The following is a 15,917-nucleotide window of genomic DNA, read 5'->3' as shown; positions in this document are numbered from 1 at the left end:
TGAGATACAGGTAAGCACGTTATTGTTAAATCAAAAATTCCTCATATTATATAGCACATTGCTGTCTATTTGGTTCTCTCACTTAAATAATTTTAATTTGATCATTTATAGCATCCTTGAGGTTTCAATTTCATGTTGATAATTCTTTGAAAAGACCAAAATGTTAAATAATGTCTTTCATACAATGATGCATTATATATTATGACAAAAATTGTATTTTGTGTACTCTGCCTTCAGGATTTATGTCTTATAAGATCTAGTGAAAATCAGAAGATAATTAATCAAGAGTAGACTCTGCTGACCTGAAACTAGTGGAGTTCTATTGTAAATATTCTTACTTTCTTCAAATAAGCTCCACACACAGAACTGCGAACACTGCTTCCCACAGGTGAATTAAGCACATCTTTAAAGCTGACTTCTCTGTCCTCTTTCAGCGCTTTGCCATTTGATGTAGGTTTTAAATGTCATCTACTAGTATATCCTTTTCTTTCCCAACCACACAAAGATCATTAATCACATCCATCTGTATGCAACATTACACAGTCACATTACCTCCTTTGCGTGCCTGCAGCCTGCCTACCAGGACTCTCTGATAGAATTACCACATCTAGATTCTCAACCATTATTCAGATTTTCACCATGAATTCCTTCCATAGAACAGTAATGCAGCTTGCTCACTATGATCTGTGCTAATGATACAGCAGGGTAAGTGAGAGTCACAAAGAACTTGTAACCTCAATTTAGCCTTTGATCCTCCCACTTACTGCCCTTTACACGAGTTGCTAATGAGCAGTGAAGTTGACAGATTGAAATGTCACCTCTTTCTGCCCTATGACACAAGTGTTAATGAAGAAGAATATGACAAAGGGATGACAGAACATTACGAAAAGCAAAGTAAAGGCCTGGCTGACCTATGTGACTGTCAGCTCTCCTTCATAATCAAGATTATTTTAGTTATTATTTTTATGATTTTTCCTGTGAGCTGATGTTGGATACTGCATTCTTCCTGTTTCTGACTGGGTAACCAAACAAGTAGGTAAGTACTCCCAAATCATAGACTCTTTATCTATTCAGATCAACTGAAACATCTGTAATAGTTTCATAACTCAAAAGTCAAGTACACAGCTTTCCAGTGCAGTTTTGGTATCTTATAATTGGTCTCTAATATACTCCCCCAAAAGGTATATAATAAACAGGCCTCTAATAAACACAGAAAAGGATTATAAGTTTTTAACGGAAAAATCATGACTCATCACTGTCTCTTTTGCCAGGAAATGGGAGGGTTTTCCACTTACTTGTGTTCAATGAAGCTTAGTGGAGAATCACAGATGATAATTTATGCTTTTTTATGGCAACAAATAGAATGTGTATGCCATGCTAAAAACAGAAAGAAACACTGTGCCCTCAAAGTTTCCTAAATCTCTCACAGAATTTATAACAACAGGAAAGAGAAATTAGTTTCATTCAGAAGAAAACTTTTGGAACAATTTTGTCCCCAGTGCCTCTGTTGCTCTCCCTCTTAAGAGAGTGTGACTTCTGGAATCCAACACATCAGGAAGCTGGAGGTGAGCAGAGCTAGCTGTGATGCACCATCATGTGAGAGATTCAACCTGTCAATTGTTTGAGTCATAGCCATAACAAAAATAAACTGCAGAAATAGGAAGAGACTAGAGACAGTTTATACCGAAATGGAAAGTTTTACAAAGTCCATTTCAGAGGAAAATGCCATTAAATCCAAATAACCACCATAAATAATTGCCCTTTAGACAGGGAGAATTTGGAAGGAGACTCTTCCAGTTGAAGATCTGAGAAGGGAATTTTGCCAATGTCCAAATCGTCAATGGACCTGAGTGAAGAGGCAGTTGCTTGTACCTCCGGTGGTTAAAATTAAGGTACTGGAGAGAACTTAAAAAGAGTAAGCATTCTCAAAACTTGGAATTGAAGTTCCATATTTTGTTATGGCTTACATGGGAATTTTTAGACCTCTAGATTACTCATTTTTTAAATAGGTATAATAGTTTGCACAAAAATGCTGTTGTAAGGAATAAATTTGCAAATGATTCATGTGGAAGGACTTCATAAACTTTAAAAAACAATGAAATGCTAACTATATAAAGCAACAATAAAATCTTAAATATTATCTTCTGTCATCTACATAATTGACTATTTACTCAAGGATGAAATTCATTCTATTATATAAAATTATTCATTATAGGCTCAGATATCTTGGTACATTTGATTAAGCTGCCACTTGGACTAGCAGCATCCCATATCAGAGTACTACTTCTAGTTCCAGATGCTGCATTTTTTAATTTATTTCATTGTTAATGCTACTGTCTTAGCAGTTCTGACCAGCAGGCCCTGGTGATCACCAATGGAAAGAGGCAACAGTGTTTCTCAGCAAGAATCACCAGTCTGGTCGTGCATGTCAGTTTACTGTAAAGCAAGAACAAACTTAAATAGACCAAGAAAAAGGGAAGACAGAAGGATGTCTTCCAAAAATCCTCCCACTCACTAGTGGCATTATAATTGGTTAGAAGGCAGCTCTATTTCTCTGGACCCTCCAATCCTGCTGCAAGTCATGTACTAAAAATATGGCTGGCAGATAATTTGGGACCACATCAACTTCTCAGAGTTGCTTGTCAAGAAAGTCCTAGCACAGCTCATCCAAGGACAGAGAAGGAAGGCTGGAGAGCAGCCTACTGCTCTCTTTTGTATACAAGTGATCAGGTCAGGTTGAGGTTTCGGTGTGCCATGACCTTGCAGGTGAACTCCCCTAGGGGACACAGTGTGCTGTATCCTTATAACCTATCACATAGCCCAAGCAAGCAAATTCAGGAGGCAATCTCCTACACTACTGGAGAAGCAAAAGACAGCTCAGATCCTTGGGTCCCTGACACCTACTGGGAAATTGAGATGCAGTTCTGACTCCATGTATTGTGGCTATGTGAGGAATGAGCAAATGAATGAAAGATAGCTTTCTCTCCTTCTATTTATTTTTCTCCCCTCACTTCTTTCCGCACTCCTCAAGTAACTAAACAAATCTTTTGTCATATTAGCAAAATATATTATGTGAGAGAAATTAGACCGGCTTTGAACAGCAGTAATTATCTAGAATCCAGATACTGATCCTGGATTGATCAACTTTAAAACACACACACACAATTTTGGGCCTGGCACAGTAGCCTCGTGGCTAAAGTCCTTGCCTTGCACATGCCAGAATACCATATGAGTGCTAAATCTAATCCCAGCGGCCCCGCTTCCCATTCAGCTCTCTGCTTGTGGCCTGGAAAAGCACTCAAGGACAGCTCAAGGCATGGGAGACCCGGAAGAAGCTCCTGGCTCCTGACTTTGGAACCATTACGGCTACTTGGGGAGTGAATTATCAGATGGAAGATCTTCCTCTCTGTGTATCTAACTTTCCAATAAAAATAAATAAATAAATCCTTTTAAAAATTACTGGCACTTAAACTAAGACATCTGATTTTTTATTTGAAAAACTTAACCATATAATAGCATTAATTGTATTCCATGAAAACCACAATTTCCTGGCAGCCAAAATTTATGAAGGAACAAATTTGTATAGAACACTAAGAAATAACTAACTGATTAAGTTGAAAAAATTACAAAAAGGCTATATCAAACACTTTTCTAAAATTTCTAAAACAGACAACCTATATAGTAACTTACTTATCTTTAAAAAAAAAAGGACTTGGGAAAGCATTAAATTTTATGGAGAAGGAGAGTTAAACAAAGTTACATATAAGTAGCTCAAAAAATGACCCATACATAATTATATTAAATGTAAAAATATCAAGCTTACACATATTTTCAATATAGATTTTCTAAGATAATATTTTATCTAATCAATATAAAAGAGCATCAACAGTTCATAAACTTAGTTATTAGGGTCAGCAAGACAGCTCAGTTGGGTAATCTTCCTCATACCGGTGCCAGCATCTCATACAAGCACTGGTTCAGGTCGAGCTGCTCTACTTCCCATCCAGTTCCCTGCTTGGTGTCCAGGGATAGCAGAGTAGGATAGTCCAAAGTCTGAGACCCTGTACCTGCAAGAAAAGCCCAAAAGAAGCTCCAGGCTCCTGGCTCCTGGCTTCAGATCAGTGCAACTCCAGTCATTATGGCCATTTGGGGAGTGAACCAAGGGATGGAAGATTTTTCTTTCTGTCTTTTGTTCTCTCATATCTGTCCAATAAAAAATATGTAAGTGTTTAAAAAGCAAATAAATACACTTAGTTACTGACTCATATGTCAGTGCTTTCCTCTTGCAACAAAATGGTACTGACCAGGTTTTGAAGCACGATGTTGGTGGCTGGATGTAATGGAAAAAGGTATTACATTGTTACAGGATTCAAAAATTGAGCTTAATGTGAGATGATGTCACATACAAGGATAAAAATGTAGAAGAAGCCATAGAAAAATTTCCTGAGAATCTTTATAATGACAAGGTATCTCACATTAAGATAATACTGGACCTGTCCATGTAACATCAGATCTTTCCCAAAGAGCAGTGAACAAAATATGAGGAATAGTGGACCATATGTGAAACACATTATTTTTAAAAGTAAAGAGATAGATATACAACATTATGGAATTAATTGACATAGTATTGGGTAAACAGATCTTTACTCTGTTAGACCTATCTTCAGACCATAGAAGGTCTCCCCAAGAGGCCACTGAACTTATCTGGACAATAAGACGCTGAACTTTATGCTAGGCATGTGTTTGCAAGCAATGAATCTCAACTGAACTTGAACTATGGTTATGCAACAAGGTGGAGGAATCCACCATGGGGGGGAGGGGTGTGGGAGGGGTGGGGGGAATCCCCAGCGCCTATAAAACTGCACTACATAATACAATGTAAGCAACAATAAAAAAAAAAAGTAAAGAGATAGAATAATAGGCAAATAATCAATTTATTGAGATGTACATATGTTGGGGGTTTCCTGACCAGTAGGCCCCAACACTTCAGAGGTGTGAGGTAACACTGTTCTTCAGTCGCACGACCACTGGAAATAAACTGATGAGGGATGTTCATTTATTAGGGAGGATTACAGACTTATATAGAGTAAAAAGGGAAGGCAGAAAGGTGATCATGACAATACTCCTACCCAACAATGACATTGTAATTGGTTTGCAGGCATGCCTATCTCTCTGGACCATCCAATCACAGATCACCTTCTGCACGCAGGGCTGGAAGCTGTGCCTCAAGCCCAGGCAGGTAAACTGAGATTCACACGTACACAAAAGCTAGCACTTGAGGTGAAAGCTTTGCTTCAGGACGTATTCAGTACTCATAGCTGATGCACAGGATAAGGGTCGCATTTGACTTCTCAGATTGGCTTATCAGGAAAGACCTAGCACAACTCAACCAAGGACGAAGAAGAGAGGTTGTGTTGCAGCCCACTGCTCTTGCTGCATTCCCAGTGAATAGGCCAGGTTGAGGTCTCAGTTAGCCACGACCATTATCAGGGGATTCCCCTGGGGACATGGTGTGCCATATGTCTTCAGCCTCCCGCATGGGCTAAGCAGGCAGAGATCCAGGGGCGATCTCCCACATATGGCTAGGGTTATCCTCAAAGAATTTGGCACAACTAGCTAAATCTGAAACATAACTAAAGAATTATTTGGTTTGTAGATGTCTGTTTTAATCATTGGGGGACAGATTGAATCAAGAAATATACAATAAATGACAGAAAAATAAATAAAATTGGCCTTCCTTTATGGTGCTAAATATTTGGGACTTTTTCTCTTTGGGTTTTGTTTGCAAAACAAACTCAACCAAAAAGGGGAGCATTTGAATCTATTACTTTCTTAGTCATATTACACACAGCCGATAATCGAAAGCATGGAGATTTCACCAATAACCTTCTCAGGCATGAAATTTTGTTAGTTGTTTCGTTACTTTGTTAAGAAAGGGAAAATCAGAAATTCCTTCAGAAGACAAAATAATTAATGAGATAATCAATCTAAACAGGATGGAGTATATGCAATAGAATAAGCTTTTTTTTTTTTTCTTTGTGACATTCTTTCATTGGCTTTTCCACAGATCAGGCTTGCCTGTGCAAATAAATCATTTTCTCATTGTATTAGTTTTTCATGACTATAAATAAATATATGAAACAAGATATACGTGAAGGAAAGAGGTTTATTTTGAAGATTTGAAAGGTCGCATTGGTTTTGCTTTTAGTGATGCTTTTGCAGACAAAGCCCCACGATCATGCAGAGCATCACCTGCCAAGGACTATCCCTATATCTCCTTATAATGCCGCCATAACTCAATAAGGGGCTCCAGACTAGCAATGTAATCCACACTAGCCACCTCACACAGATCCCACATCTAAGATATATTGTACTTATTTGTTTTAGTTTTGTTTAGAAGCGAGAAACAACGTCATTCTGTTTACTGGTTCAAAAATGGCCACAGCAGTCAGCACTGGGCTGGCCTGAAACCAGGGGACTAGAACAGATCCCCACATGAATTTCAGGAACTGAAGAACATCAGCTATCATCTGTAATCTCAAGGTATGCATTAGTAAGAAGCACAAGCAAAAACAGAATAACCCTGACTCAAACTAGAATAACCTCAAACAGAATAACCCTGAGTCAAATTTGATGTGGGATGCCTGAATCCTGAGTGGTGATTTAACAACTGTGCCAAAGGCTAGCCCTAGGACCCACTTCCTTTTTCACAAAAAGATCTATTTAATTTTTATTTGAAGGGCAGAGTAAACAGAAAGAAGAAGCCAGGAGAGAGATCATTCATCCTCTGGTTCACTCCCCAAATATCCATAAAGGATCTGTGCTGATCCAAAGTTGGAAACGGAAAGCCTCTTTAGAGCCTCTCATGTGGGTGCAGGGATCCAAGATCTTGAACTATCCTCTGCTGCTTTTCCATGCCATAGCAGGGAGCTGGATCAGAAGTGTAGCACCTAGGACATGAACTAGCACCCACTGGCAGATGCTTAGCCTAATATGCCATGGTGCCAATACCCAGACCCCACTTCAAAATGCCATAACTGAATTGTTACTTCCCATCTAGAATCATTAGCATAAAACACAGGTGACCAGGTCTTTAACATATGGATTTAGGTGGGTGGGGTGTCTTTTCTTGGAGGGCAACCTTAAAGATCTCTGGAATGCCTTTGGGATCTTTGTGCTACTGTGTGTTGATTAGTATGTAGCTGGCTCACTGCAGCACTCTCTTTTACAAGCCATTTCTCCATCATTGTCTCCTGTCCAAACAAATGCTTTTTATTTGTTCTCTATCCAGGCCATTAATGTTCCAAATATTTCTTCTCTTCCCTTTCTTCTTCACATTTCTCACTACAAATAACTAAAAGTAAAAAATAAATACCCAATGATAGCTTGGGTACTTATGAAATTTCCTCTGCCAAGTAAACTAATCCATCATGTTTAAGGTCAACCTTCTGCAAGATCGCAGGAATGAACTGAATAAGCCCCAGGTCCTTTGCGACACAGGAAAGAAGTGGCTTTCAGTCCAGCTCCCAATGGAATTCTCCATTGTATGTAGAAGTTAAAAAAATACTGAATGTGAACACAAAGTAGCAATTACCAGAGGCTGGGTGGGTTAGAGGAAAGAGATAGTTTGAATAGCAAACACCAAGGCAAAATTATGCTGAAGGAGTAAGTTCCTACTATTACATGACATAGTGGAGTGACTTTCTCTTATGAAAATATAATATATCTTTATGAAAAAATAGAGGAAAGTACCTCCAGGGTTCTGGTATAAAGTATGTCAAGGGTGGTGATGTGGTTCAATAGGCTAATCCTCCACCCACACGCACTGGCACCCAATGTGTATGCCATTCTAGTTTTGGCTGTTCCACTTTCCCTTCACTTCCCTTCTTGTGGCCTGTGAAGGTGGTGTAGAACAATCCAGGTTCTTGGACTCCCACACCCACATAAGAAAATCAGAGGAGGTTCAAAACTCCTAGCATTGAGTGGGCTCACTCTGGCCACTGAGATCATTTGGGGAGTGAACCAATGGATGGAAGATCTTTCTCTCTGTCTCTCCTCTGAAAAATCTGCCTTCTGAGTAAAAATAAATAAATCTTGAAGAGTAATGTCAAAGAATGGAAAATGTTGATTACCTTTAGTTGACTAATAAATATTACATGGATGTATTAGAATGTTTTAATGTAGTTAATCATGTACAATTATTGCTAATAAAATTTTCAAAGATTTATTTATTTTTTGAAAGGGATAATTACAGAGAGAGAGATCTTCCATCTGCTGGTTCACTCCCCAAATGGTTTCAATGGCCAGAGTTGGGACTGATCAGAAGCCAGGAGCCAGGAGACAGGAGCTTCTCCTCTTTTTCAAAAATGGGTTCAGAGGTCCAAGGACTGACTCATCTTCTGTTGATTTCCCTGGTGAATTAGCAGCAAATTGGATTGGAAATCAACCAGTTGGATGCCCATATGGAATGCTGACACTGCAGACAGAAGTTTAACTTACTTTTCACATTTAGAAATACATTCAGGGATTCTGAACTCTCAACAGAATCACTTGCATTTGTTCACTTAGACATTTTAGCTTCCTCTAGCCTGCTCCTCCAATGCTTTCTGGTAAACCAAGTCCAAAAACACAGCTACATCCTTTGATAGAGAGATAGTAATCATCATACATTCAGTATTAATTTTCTGCATTAATCAGCTTCTCATTTCTACAACTAAATACCTGAGACAAACAATACATAGAGGAAAGAAATCTATGTCATCTCACAACTTCCCAAATTTGTAACCCTACATCATACAGGTCCCATTGCTTCAACTTCTAGAGATGAAATTCTTGCAGGCAAAAACCTGACTTGGCACAGAATATCACTTGGTAAGAGGAAGCACATAAGTTCGTTTACATCTCTCCTCTTAAAGCCAGTATCACAATTGTTGGACTTCATTCTAGCAATGTAATCACTTTCTGCATGCCCCCTCTCGTAATAGCTCACTGAGTTGAGCTTCCAGTTTCTTAGTACCAAGCCTTGAAAACATGAGGATTTGAAATACCCAAAGTAAACCCAAACCATACTACTCAGAAATAGCAATAGCAAAATTATTCAATATCTTAGAGCACAGGAATTGAGTTATCTTGATTGACAGGAGTGGAGAAATCCATGAATTTCAAAAAAATAAAAATATGGATGGAGAAAGAATTGAGGGACCAAAGGAAATATAGTGTAAAAAAAAAAAAAAAAACCAGTTGGGTTTAGCGCTGTAGCCTAGTGGTTAAATCCTCACCTTGCATGTGCCGGCATCCCATATGGTCACCAGTTTTGGTACCAATGGCCCTATTTCCCATCCAGCTCCCTGCTTGTGGTCTGGGAAGTCAGTCAAGGACGGCCCAAAACTTTGGGACCCTGCACCCATGTGGGAAACCCAGAAGAGGCTCCAGGGTCCAGGCTTCAGATCGGCACAGCTCCAGTCATTGCAGTCACTTGGGGAGTGAATCAATGGAAGCAGATCTTCCTCTCTGTCTCTTCCCCTCTCTGTATATCTCACTTTCCAATAAAAAAAAAACAAAATAAATATTTTTTTAAAAGGCAACTAATGACAGATTCCCAGGATCTTTAAATGGGAGTGGAAAATCAGTACATATTTGCATGCATTATTCACAGCATATACAAACTAGAACTACTCAACAGTAAAATGAATAAATAAGATGTATTATATTTTGTAAGTGTATACTAAGCAAAAATGATATGATGCAAGCCACAACTCCCCATATCAACATAGATTACTCTCAGAGGAATGATTTTGGATGAAAAAGCCAGCCAGATACAAAGTAATGTTAACTTGTAGTTCATAATAAGACTAATTTTAGTGCTACAAGTGAGGACAGTGATCAATAGGGAAATTCTGACCAGAAGTGACACAATTGAATGGTCTCTTGGGATGCTGCCCATATGTTAGATCCTGATCTGTTGCCAACCATGCAATTGTCTTCATTAACTGAGCTTCCCGATTAAGAATTATGCACTGCTTCTGAATATATGCCATATAATGAAAGATAATAATAAGGATATTTGTGCTCTTGAAAAAGATTTAGTTGCCTTAAGAAAAGTACTAAAATTCTTCTATAGCTGACCACCTGAGTAACTCATATGCTAACCAAATCAAGACTGTATGTTCTCTATACTGAATAGTGTGGAGTACAGAGACGCGATGCAGTGTACAGCGCAAATGTGAAGTTCTGAAATCAATCAAGGGAAGAACTCGGAGAAAGGGATTGGAACATTCACGTTCTATGTAGGGAAGAAGAGGATAAAATAGGAAATGGGGGGTTTTGTGGGATATGGCGTTGAGACAGTATAATTTTTTTTAAGATTTATTTGATTTTTATTGGAAAGTTAGAAGTATAGAGAAGAGAAAGAGAGAGAAAGATCTTCCGTCTGCTGGTTCTCTCCCCAAGTAGCCACAGTGGCCAGAGCTGAGCTGATCCAAAGCCAGGTACAAGGAGCCTCTTCCAGGTCTCCCATGCGGGTGCAGGGTCCCAAGGCTTTGGGGCACCCTCAACTTCTTTCTCAGCCACAAGCAGGGAGCAGGGTGGGAAGGGTAGCAGCCTGGACATGAACTGGTGCCCATATGGGATCTCAGAGCATGCAAGGTAAGGATTTAGGCACTAGGCTATCATGCCAAGCACAAGACAGTATAATTTTAAGGAGCAGCTCTACCAAGTCTGGTAAGACAAACATCTATATTATCACAAATTAGAAAGGTATGTGTAGATTTGATCATAAAATAGATCTATAATCTTCTCACTCGTCTAACAAGCTATATGAGACTTTATCACTGTAAGAAAATATCTGAGAAGCGGCTTATAAGGGAAGGAAGCTTATTTTAGGTCATGATCTTCAAGGATCACAATAGGAGATCACACAGATCCAGCTGGTTTAGCCTTCTGGTGAGGCTAGTGTATGACAAAGGTGAAGTGCATGCAAAGGGAAAAACACAGAGGGTGAGTCAGGAAACAGAGAACAACTGGATCTGACTCAGCCTCTTACAATCAATCCTCTTGTAAGAACTGTTCTTTAAACACATGTTCCTAAAGATCACCTCCTAGACACCAAAACTGTATCAGGACATCACCTTCTTAGCACTATCAATCAGTGATTTTGGAATATAACCATCTGCTTACGTCTGGGAATATCCTATTCAAAGTATCAGTCTTTTCATCCGATGGTCTGTATCTGTTTCATCCACTGGGTTTGGTATTCCTTTCCCATTTTGTGTCTAAAATATGACTTTCATCTCAGCTACTCTGCAAAAGGAGCCAACATTGTGTTTATTACAAAAATATAGTGGTTTTTTTCTCTATCCCTTTCCTTTATCCAACTAGGAAACATTTTTAGACAAACAATTATGAATGAGCCACTGTTGTAAGTGTTACAGATATGAAAATAAATTTAAATAATAAAAATTCCCATAAAAGCTGCATTTTCATTTTTTAAACATTAATTAATTGCTTATTTGAAAAGTAGAGTGCCATAGAGGGAGAAAAACAGAGATCTTCCATTTGCTGGTTTACTCTCCTAAATGGCCACAGTGCTTATCCAGCACTGGAATTCCATCCCCATCTCCCACCTGGGTGGTAGAGTCCCAAGAACTTGGGTCATCCTCTGTTACATTTCCAGGTGCATCTGTAGAAATCTGGGACATGACATTTTTGGATGCCAATGTTGCAACAGTTGGCTTAAGCTGCTATGCTACAATGCCAGCCCCTAATATTTTCTACTTTTAAAATTTGGCCAATTGTTTCTTCACTTTTTGGCTAAGATCAAGTGTAAAATTTGGCCAGGGTCCCGGCAAAATAACCTAGTGGCTAAATCCTTCCCTTGCATGCACCAGGATCCATTATGAGCACCAGTTTGTGTCCTCGCTGCTCCACTTCCCACTCAGTTCCCTTCTTGTGGCCTAGGAAAGCACTAGAGGATGGTCCAATGTCTTAGGACCCTGCACCCATGGGAGACTCAGAAGAGGTCTAATCTATAAATTAAACTATAACATAGGTATTTATAGAAACAGTACAATCATATATGACTGATCCTCAAAATGTTCATAGAGAATGCATATTCTGAATAAACTATGCCTGAATTTCAAAAATATTTTTGAATCAAAGTAAAATATAATTCTATTTTTCCATGACCTTTTTGAATTATCCCAGTATGGGATTTTGCTCTACCTACAGCTTCAGAAAGCCACTCAGGATCTCATAATATAGCCCCTCTGGATAACACGGAGATATTGCATGCCAATCTATTTGAAGATATATTCTCTCTGATACAAGGTAACATTCATTTAAAATGCAAAATGAATAAAAATATATAGGTGAACAATTTATCACATATATTCTCATAGATGAACTGTATGATAGAGACTAACCCACCGGGAAGTAAAGATCCATTTCAGTAAGCATCTCTACTCCCAAAGAGAAGGAGCAATCCCAGCGAACAGTAAAATATATCTTGAAAATATGGTGCTACATTTTCTGCCTTTGTCTATACATACAATTCCATGATACACTTGAATAGCAAAATGCTAAACTTGTAATTATTACTGAAGGACTACACGGCTATAATAATATGGGGGAAATGGTGGAAGAGGAAAATGGGTATACAGAGAAAGGAGGGAAAGGAGCAAATTCCTAATCCTACAAAGCTGTATCATAGAAATATAAATAATTTCAAAAACAAATCTACATGAAGACAGGGAATAAGTAAAATGTTGTTTATCAAAAACATGAGTAATATGCTATTTTGGTTTTTCTTGTATACAACAGAAACAAAGCAAAGATTTTCTACTTGAAATCTTTGAGGACAACACAACTTGCGTTCTGAGAAAAACAACATTCACCAAAAAGTGTTGAGAATAAGTGCTGACTTATTGTTGCTCGCTAAACAAGACCTGATTTCTAAACAAGTGTTGATTCCTGAACAAGACTAGCCTGGGAGACTAACACAGGATCAGAAATGGATATCCCTGGCATTAGCAAGAAACATAAAAGCTAATTTTTTTCTTCCACCCTAACATTTTCCTTCTAAAACTGCAAAGTTGTGTGCATACTTACAATATTTGTTTTATCACATGTGAAAAAGTGAAATTTTGAAGAATCAGCATCTTCTAGAAAGTAAAAATCAACATACAAATATCATGTTAAATAAAACTTGTGGCACTGGGGCCGGCACAGGAGTGCACAGGCTAGCCCCCCACCTGCAGCATTGGCATTCCAAGTGTTCTGTGGTAGTTACCACCATCCTTAGAAGCTTCCATTCTCTTCAACTGAAGCTTTGTCAGCCTCATTCACTCTCCCCAGTGCCTGCAACTACTATTCTGCTTCCTGTCCTGAGAAACTTGATTACTCTCGGTAACTTCAGTACTCGCAGGAAGAATTGTGCAACTTTTGTCTTAAGTTCTTTAAAAATTTTTTATTTTTATTGAAGGGCAGATTTATAGAGAGAAGAGGAGACAGAGAAATCTTCCATCCACTAAGCCATTCCCCAAATGGCTTCAATGTCTGGAGCTCAGCTAATCTGAAACCAGGAGTTTTTTCTGTCACTCCCCAAATGGCTGATACAGTCAGATTTGGACCAGTCACAAACCAGAAGTCGAGATCCTCCTCCGGGTTCTCCTTCATGGTGGATGTGGGGTTCCAAGGACTTGGGCCATCCTCTGTTGTTTTTCCAAGTGATTAGCAGGAAGCTGGATAAAGGTTTAGCAGCCGGGACATAAACCAGTCTCATAAGTGATTCCGGCACTAGGCAGAGGATTAGCGTGCTACACCAACATGACCACCCAAATGCTGAAATTGTTAATACTTAATTTTACATGGGCCAGTGTCAACAGCTAAAGTTAATTGAAACTAAAAAACAAAATGATGTATCCTGTTGATTTTTTTATTTCATTTTCCACATGCTTTTTGTAAAAGTTTTGTTTGTTTTTATTTTTCTGAAATACAGAGCAACAAAAACAGAAAGAAGAGAGACAAGCAGTGGGGGTTGGGGGATGGTGATGGAGACAAAGAGATTCAGATGGATCTTTGACTCTTGGGTTCATGAACCACATAACTGCAATAGCTCAGTCTGGGCCTGACAGAACCCAAAAGGCAGAAACTCCATACAATCCTTCCTTCAGAAGAGGGATTCAAGTACTTAGACCGTTATCTGCTGCCTCCGCAGCACCTTAACAGAAACCTGGAATCAGAAGCAGAGTGAAACTAGATCCCACATGGTGCAGCTGCAACATAACCCACTGCACTACAACGCCTTCCCCTAAATAATGTCTGGAATAACCCTCATTACTAGTACTTCATTTTGAGTGATTTATCATATGAAATAAACTTTATTTTATTTTTTAATGACTTATTTATTTGAAAGGCAAGGAGACAGAGGAGGGAAAGTGAGAGCAAGATTTACCATCAACTGGCTCATTCCCCAAATGCCTACAACAGCCAGGTCAGGGCCAGGCCAAATCCAGGAGCCTAGAACTGCCATTCAGCCTCCAACATGGGTGGCAGGGGCCTAAGCACCTGGGTCACCTTCTAGTGCCATCCCAGGTGCTTTAGCAGGAAGCTAGGTGGTGAATCAAGCAGCTGGGACTCTAAACTGCTCCCACATGCAATACCAACATCTCAGGCATTGACTTAACTTGCTATACCACCTGATGGACCTGGACTAAATTTTAAAAAGCTTTGTTACTATTCTTGTTTTACTGATAATAATGAAAAAAATAAAAATAGTGTTTTTTCCTCACAAAATAATAAAAATTTATTTTATAAAATATTTTAGATGTAGATTTTGAGGTGACTCATAAGTGGACTTGCCTTAAAATTTACCAACAGGAAGATTCTAGTAGAGAGCAGCAATAAAGAGTGAGCAGGATGTGGGGAGCGGGATGCTAAAGCCGCTCCTGGGATTTGGGAGGGGCCGTTGCAAGATGGCAGCTAGCCCAGGGCCAGGAGGCGGAGCTCATCTCACCAGCAGGTAAACAGGAAGTCACAGGGATAGGCTAATGCCCTCCCCCCCCACCCCGCTGTGATTATGTCATTGCTACTGGCCTATCACGTAGCGCCAAGTGGACGCACGGGGAAAAGTGATTGGTGGAGAACGATATAAAAGTAGCCGGTAAAAGCTAGGCAGAGACGACAAGGGATGGACGATGACGACAGAAGGACAGGACGGACAGACAGACAGCGACGAGGAGAAAGACTGGGGGAAGAATGACAGACAGAACGGGAAGAACGGGGCAGCAGAGAGGGGGAGAAGGGTTAAGATCTTCAGGTGGAAAAGCTAAGGTGTACAAGAATGGACAAAAACGGCAAAGAGGAATACAGACAAAAGCAGTAAAAGCAGTATGAAGAGATGGGGACAAGAACAGAGAAATGCAGCAGAAAGTATGGGAAGAAATATGGGAAGAAGGGTGGCAGAAAGAGGGCTGGAGAAGCGGGGAGGAAAGCTAAAGCCAGTGGGGAAAGGGTTTAAACACAGCTGCTTTTGGCAGTGAGGGGTCCAGTTGCAGTTCCAGCTTTTCCTGGACCCTCAAGAGCGTGCCTCATCGTTTTAGTGTTGCCACTGCTGGGCAGCGGTGACACAGGATGTGCCATCCAGTGAGCTGTCATCACTTCTATGCCTGCAGGTGCAAGAGAAATAAATGGTTTTCGGTGCCAGTGAAAGGAGAAAGCCTCAAATCAGGATTCTGCAGATATCAGCATGGAAGGACCTAGCAGAATGCACACCCCAATCTCCCATCACTTGTCAATGCTTCCTGTTTATTCCAAATGGAAGCCCAGGGATAAAGCCCATATAGATGCAGTAACAAAGAGCAGGGAACGAGGAGTTGCACTTAAAGGTGCTTCCATCTTCGGAGACTTTGTGATGAACACAA

The sequence above is a fragment of the Ochotona curzoniae genome, unplaced genomic scaffold (assembly GCF_017591425.1).
Source record: "Ochotona curzoniae isolate NIBS_2020 unplaced genomic scaffold, NIBS_Ocur_1.0 contig_3819, whole genome shotgun sequence".
Taxonomy (NCBI): Eukaryota; Metazoa; Chordata; class Mammalia; order Lagomorpha; family Ochotonidae; genus Ochotona; species Ochotona curzoniae.
Note: the sequence above shows the minus strand (reverse complement) of the source record.